General features: G+C 41.3%; 1 pseudogene; it reads left to right on the top strand.

Annotated features, from left to right (window-relative positions):
* The first annotated feature begins 3585 nt into the window (after positions 1–3585).
* On the top strand, positions 3586–4632 carry LOC146893282 (zinc finger protein 54 pseudogene; annotated as a pseudogene).
* The last annotated feature ends 2672 nt before the right edge of the window (positions 4633–7304 follow it).

The raw sequence follows: 7304 nt of genomic DNA, 5'->3' as shown, positions 1-7304 counted from the left end.
CAAGAAGAGAGACAGTGATAAAGATTCCTGCTCCGACCTCTCTAAGGGCAGTCAGGGAATTCCTGGAAATGGCAGGATTCTGTCGCCTATGGACCCCCCCCCCGGATTTTATCCAGAAGGTGGTGGAGGAACTCCTTCGCCACCTTCACTGTTTCCCTCGTCTGGGGACCAGAAAAACTGAAGATTTGCTCAGAGAATCTCACCTGAAGGTATTTGACTTGAGCTATAAAACCTGACTGATAACAAATGCCTGGCCTGCAGGTTTACCAATACAGACAATAAGCCCAAAAGCCCCTGCTATGGACTTTGGGGACCCAAGTCTGGAGCTCACTGGAAAATGAACTTTACTGAGGGGAAACCTGGCAAACATAGATAACAGGTACTTACTTATGCTTACTGACACTTTTTCAGGATGGGTGGAAGCCTACCCTACCAAAGAAGAGACTGCCCAAGTTGTGGCCAAAAAGCTATTAGATGACATCATTCCAAGGCATAGAATGTTGGTGGAGGCTGCTCTTTTGTTTCCTGGATGTCCAGTGTAAATGTTAACTCAAGTCGTGAAATAACCAGGGCAGCCTGAAGATAAACAATTATATTTTATTATAAGGGGAAACTCATGCCACAAAAATGGGAAATCCAAGCTTCTCTGTGTCCCGCAGAGACAGATTCTCTCTGGGAATCACCCAGAGAGAGTGAGCACCTGGTCCACCCCAGTTTTTCTTCCTGTGTTCCAGGTAGCCATGCCTTAATTAGGTTCCCACTTCTTTTTTTTTTTTAAAGTTTATTAAATTATGAAAGTTTTCATTTCCGCTCCTCCTCCCAACACCCTCCCACTCCCCCCTCCACCTCCTCCTCCCTCTTCATCCCTAAGAGCAGTCAGGGCTTCCAGCCCTGTGGGAAGTTCAAGTTAGGTTCCCACTTCTTAGAGGTGATTGGTTAACAAAGCTTCCCCCATCACCTCCCCATTTTGTCTAAACAAGATCAAGCCAAACCCAATATAACTATATACAATAGGAACAGATGCCAAATATAAAATTACAAATAATATAAGCAATATTAAGCAAGGAACACAACAAAAGTTTTAATAAACATTCTCTTGCATCGAAAATAAACTTGGCTAAATCATGAGGAAGGTAACTACAACTATCTAATCTTCAACCCCATCGAAGATCTGAGAAGGGAAACAATATTACTTGAGTAAGCAGGAAGTGCAATCAAGCAACTTCCAAAATCTGTAACAAATGACCGAGACAACTGGCTACCTGGGCAATCACCCAAAGTTTCATTTGCAACATTGAAGCAACCGACTTCCGCTTAGGCCGAAAATGACTGACAGACCATTTTTAAAGGTAAGAAACTTTTCAAAACTATCTTACCCTGTCTTGGCAGGATTTGGCAGTCCTGTTTTATCCATTTCCGGATACTATGTATCTTGTGAGTGGTTGAGGTATGGGTATTTCTTTGCCCAAAGGCCAGTTGTGACAAGAAGAAAACAAGCTCCAGGTGGAGTGTCTTCAATGCTCAACATTCTCTCAGGAAAAGATTGGTGCTGCCAAGAGCAATTATGTCTCACTTCAACTCTTAAGTTATTTAAATGCCATTTTCTACAGCTCTTTGAAGTGGTTGAAGATTATCTATCTATGCAGAATATAATCACTATGTATCTAAAGAACCTGATTAGTCTAACTATAAGTATGACAAACATAGATGATTATTGATCTATAATTCTTAATACCTATTTAACTTAAAGACTAAGACAATAAACAACTGTGCAATAAATGAAGATAATGACCTCCAAATATAAACAATGTATAAGTATCTTGAACAGAGGTAGTAATGTACACTGCAATATTGTAAATATATATCAATATATAAAAATGTTTTAAACAGAGGTAGAAGCATGCATACATACAACATTCAATATAATTTAACTTTGTATTAATATACAAAGCTCAGAGGGCTTCCCCCATCAGCCCAGACCTGAAATAAACACACAGAAATTGTATTACTTAAAACACTGCTTGGGCCTGGCGGTGGTGGCACAAGACTTTAATCCCAGCACTCGGGAGGCAGAGGCAAGTGGATCTCTGTGAGTTCGAGGCCATCTTGGTCTACAAAAGCTAGTTCCAGGACAGGCCCCAAAGCTACAGAGAAACCCTGTCTCAAAAAAAAAAAAAAAAAAAAAAAAGGTCCCAAAAACCCAAAAACATTGCTTGGCCTATCAGCTTATTCATATTTCTAGCTAGCTCTTATACCTCAAATTAACCCATTTCTGTTATTTTATATTTTACTATAAGGCTTGTGGTTTACCAGCAAAGTTCCAGGGCACATCTGGGGCACATCTCTCTCCTCCAGTGACTACATAGCGTCTCACTGACTCTGCCTACTTTCTCCTAGCATTCAGTTTAGTTTTTCTGCCTAACTCTATTCTGCCTTGTCAGAGGCCCAAGCAGCTTCTTTATTCATTAACCAATAAAAGCAACACATATACAGAAGGACTTCCCACATTAATAGTGTGCCAGTTCTTTTGGGTAGGCAACGGCCTAGCCTTTGTCTCACAGGTAACTCTGTAGTGTGGGGCTGCGGGCAGGCCTGCTTTTCATCCCGCCCGGCTCCCGCATGGCTAGCTTATCCCCAGAAATAATAACACGCAAGTTGTATTAATTTAAACACTGCCTGGCCCATTGTCTCTAGAGAGTTAGTTACTGACTAACTCTCACATCTTGATTAACCCATTTCTAATAATCTGTGTAGCACCACGAGGTGGTGGCTTACAGGAAAAGATTCAGCGTGTCTGATCTGGTGGCTGGCTCCATGGCGTCTGCCTCATTTCCCTTCTTCCCAGCATAACTCAAAACAAAACACTTAGCAGAAACACTTGGATCAAACTGGAAATTGCATTGTGCATATAGACCCCAGAATTCAGGACAGGTAGAATGAATAAACAGAACTCTAAAAGAGACCTTACTAAGTTAACCATGGAGACTGGCAGTGACTGGATGGTTCTCCTTCTCTTTGCCCTCTATAGGGTCTGAAATTCTCCTTACACTTTGGGACTTACACCTTTTGAAATAATGCTCGGGAGGCCACCTCCCATTTTACCTAACCTTAAATCTGAATTTATCGCTGAATTTACTAACGCTGATATGATTTCCTCCCTGAAAGCAGTGACTCTGGAACACAAGGACATCTGGCAATGACTCAAGGCTATTTATGAACTTGCATACCCTTTTACACTCCACAAGTTCTGGTCTGGAGACTGGATCTTCATAAAACAACTCCACTGTGAAACCCTAGAACCTTGCTGAAAAGGACCCTATGTTGTAATCTTGACTACTCCAACCTCTCTTAAAGTGGATGGACTTGCTACCTGGATTCACCATTCCCATGCCTGAGCTCTCAGACCCCGAGCTAGACAAACCGCCAGAGCCTTTGTCAGATAGCACTAAGCCTCATCAGAATTGGGCTGCAGAGCCTGACCCAAACAACCCCCTCAAATTAAAGGTCAGATGACTAGATGAAGGCCAACAGGTTGTCTATTCATTGCTCCTGAAAGAGAAACTCAGAGAAGAGAAACAGAAGGAAATGGCTGATTCTCCAGCAAACACGTCCCAGGGTCTGTTGACATTCAGGGGTGTGACTGTGGACATCTCCCAGCAGGAGTGGGGTTGCCTGAACTCTGCTCAGAGGGCTTTGCACATGTATGTGAGGCTGGAGAATTACAACAACCTGGTCTTTGTGGAGAACTATTGCGAATGTGATCTTGTCCATCAACACGGGAATAATGAAAAGGAGTCTCGCCAGTGTAATGAACTTGACAAAGTGCTTCTTGACCCCTCCACATGTGCACTTTATAGAACAAACGAAACTACAAGAAACTCAAATAACTACACATGCAGTAATCACAGGGATGCATCTATTGACTCAGCAAACCCAGATAGACATGATAGCGCGCTCATTGGAGAAGAACCTTGCAAATCTAAAGACTGAGGAATCGTTAAATTTGTGTTCCAGTGTTACTCAAGATCAGAGACTCTATACTGCAAAGAAAAAGCACAGGCAGGGAGAATATGATGACTATTTTGACTCTACATGCAGTCATTCGCAACAAAAATTCTACATTGGAGGTAAACCATATCAGTGTGGGAAATGTGGGAAATCCTTCACTGCTGCCTCCAGTCTAAGTGTACATCGGAGAATTCATACCTTACAAATGTGGAGAATGCGATATATCATTTAACCAGCGTTCAAATCTTAAAACACATCAGAAAATACATACTGGAGAGAGACCTTACCATTGTAAGGACTGTGATAAATCTTTTACTATGTACTCATATCTTGCAACACATAAGATAATTAATACTGGAGAGAAACTCTACAAGTGCAAAAACTATGACATAGCTTTTAATCGGATTTCAAATCTTAGAGCATATCAGAAACTTCATGCTGGAAAGAGACCTTACAAATGTCTGGAATTTATCCACATGTCAAATCTTAGAACACAGCAGAGAGTTCACACTGGAGAGAAAAATACCATTCTCTTAATGTGACGTAGCGTTTTCTCAGTATTCTCTGCTTATAAATCCCAACAGTATATATAACATGCTATGGATAATTTTTTGTATACTGTGAAGACAAAGATGTGTCTTTGCCAAAGTGACTTCTGATTGGTTTAGCAAGAGTTGAATGGCCAATAGCTAGGCAGGAGAGAATAGGCGGGACTTCTCAGGAGACAGAGGAACTTGGGATGAATCTGGTGTGGCAGGAGATGCCAGCAAGACATGGGAGAAGTAGGATGTACAGAATGGAGAAGAGTTAAAGAGCCACTTGGCAAAACATAGGTTAATAGAAACATGTAACTTTAAGTTATAAGGGCTAGTTGGGAACAAGTCTAAGCTAAAGGCCAAGCTTTCATAATTAATAATAAGCCTTTCTGTCATTGTGTGGGGACTGTCGGTCCAAAGAAAGACAAACTATAATAATAAAAACATATAGATAAGAAACTTGTGAAAGCCTGAAATGAAATTTTAAATCTTAGAAAATATCACAGAGTGTTTATATTTTTAAAAATTCTACAATAGTAACTGAATATTTTTTTTAAAAAAATGTGTACAGGTGCTTTGCCCAATGTATAAAGAGGTGCTTTGCAACGCTTTCTGTGTGCTACACGCTTGTCAGATGCCTGTTGATGCCAGCAGAGGGCATAAGATTCCCTGAGGCTGGAGCTACAGACAGTTGTAAACTCCTGCGTGTGTGTTAGGAACTGAACCCCAGTTCTCTGAAAGAGCAACCAGTGCTCTTAACTACTAAACCTTGACTCCAGCCCCTGGGAAATGCTGTAATAAAGTAATTTATCTAGCTGGGTGGTGGCGACACACACCTTTAGTCCAGCCATTAGGGAGGTAGAGGCAGGTGGATAACTGTGAGTTTGAGGCCAGCCTGGTGTACACAGCTAGTTCCAGGACAGTCAAGGATGTTACATAGTGAAATTTCTTCTCAAAAAACAACCAGGTAGGACAACTACAGGTTAGGGCACAGGAGAGACTTTGGGTCTTTGGCTATAGGCCGAGGGACACACCCAGGGGCTCTCTTTACCCTCAGGTTGACAACCAGGGCTCTCACAGTTATAGATAGCTTTCAAGGAATTGGGCAACACCCAATCTTGGTCCCACCTGTCCCAGCCTCCACCACTCCTACCAATCCAATCCAACCTGAGCCCTCCCCAGCTGCCTCTCAATTGACCATAACCCTGGACCAGGCCTTCCAATACAGCCAACACCCTTGTTGGGAAACAGTGTCCAAAACTTTTATGGTCCTTAACTCATCAAGATCAGACCTAACAAAAAAAAATGTTGACTATGTTTACATGCACAATCCCCAATCTATACCAGAGTAGCCATAACAAGAAACCTAACTAATGCCACACCAGACTCTTATCCTTGGGGACAACAAAGCAAGCTTCAATAAGCAACAGGGGTAGGGAGCTGTGTAACTGTCCCAAGAACTCAGGTCCCCACAAAGGTTTGCAGCAAACAGTATGTAATTAATTTTAAGCCTCTGAGTGGTTATCTAAACAGCAGCTGTGAGACCCGGCAGAATGAGAAACCTCCAGTTACAGAGAACATCACAAGACAAAGTTACATGAGAAAAACTTTTACATCAAGATTAGCATCAGTCAATATAACATAAGGTTAAATATAAAGTTAGCGTAATATCCAAGGCAATTGTACAACTGGCTGGACCATGACCAGAGCTCTGCAGAAAGATATGGTAGCTGTAAATAGTTCTTTATGTCAGACTCCTGCATAAGGAACACACACCTGGAACCTTTGTAAAAGAAATCTGTTCCCAGTGGATGTTTCTGGCAGAAGTCTCTGAGGTCTTCATGTATCATCTCAATCAAGATGGTGGGTGAAAGCCGGGCAGTAGTGGCATACGCCTTTAATCCCAGCACTTGGGAGGCAGAAGCAGGAGGAGCTCCATGAGTTTAAGGCCAACCTGGTCTACAAGAGCTAGTTCCAGGACAGGCTCAAAAGCTACAGAGAAACCCTGTCTCAAAAAAAAAAAAAAAAACCAAAAAGGAAAGAAAGAAAGAAAGAAAGAAAGAAAGAAAGAAAGAAAGAAAAAGATATCTGTCGCCAGGCAGTGGCAGAGGCATACCTTTAATCCCAGCACCTGAGAGGCATAGGCAGGCAGATCTCTGTGAGTTTGAGGCCAGCCTGGTCTACAGAGTGAGTTCTAGAACAGCCAGGGCTGTTAGCACAGAGAAACCCTGTCCTGAAAAAAAAAATTAAAGTCATCATCCAAGGAATGATCTGAACAGAAAGTATCTAAATGGTATCACTTGCTTCCAAGTATGGTGAACTTTATATGTTTGTTTCAAATATCAGCAATACCAGCAATTATTTAACAAAATAATTTAACAAAAACAGAGTATTTTAAGAAAAATATAATTTTTGGTTAGGAACAGTTTGATAGGGCTAAATGTTAAAAATTGATACTATTGTCTTAAATGGCCATTTCTAGTACTTGAAAATGTGACAATATATATTTTTGTTAACATTGAATTGTTACACCTATATTCCAAGATTATATAGTAGATACATTTTATATTGTTATGCTGTGGGAAGGGCCATTTAAATTGTATTCCCTAAAAAAGAAATGCTTTTCAATATCTAAATTAAAAATCCTCCCAGAGATTCAATAAGCACTTCTCTAGAACTCTCCAGGGCATCCCGAGCTACTATCCAAGGCAGTGACTCAGGTCAAGAGCAAATGACTCATCTTACAAAGTGTGTATTGAC

The sequence above is a fragment of the Myodes glareolus genome, chromosome 9, assembly GCF_982192425.1.
Source record: "Myodes glareolus chromosome 9, mMyoGla1.1, whole genome shotgun sequence".
Classification (NCBI taxonomy): Eukaryota; Metazoa; Chordata; class Mammalia; order Rodentia; family Cricetidae; genus Myodes; species Myodes glareolus.
This window is presented reverse-complemented; position numbering and strand designations above follow the sequence as displayed.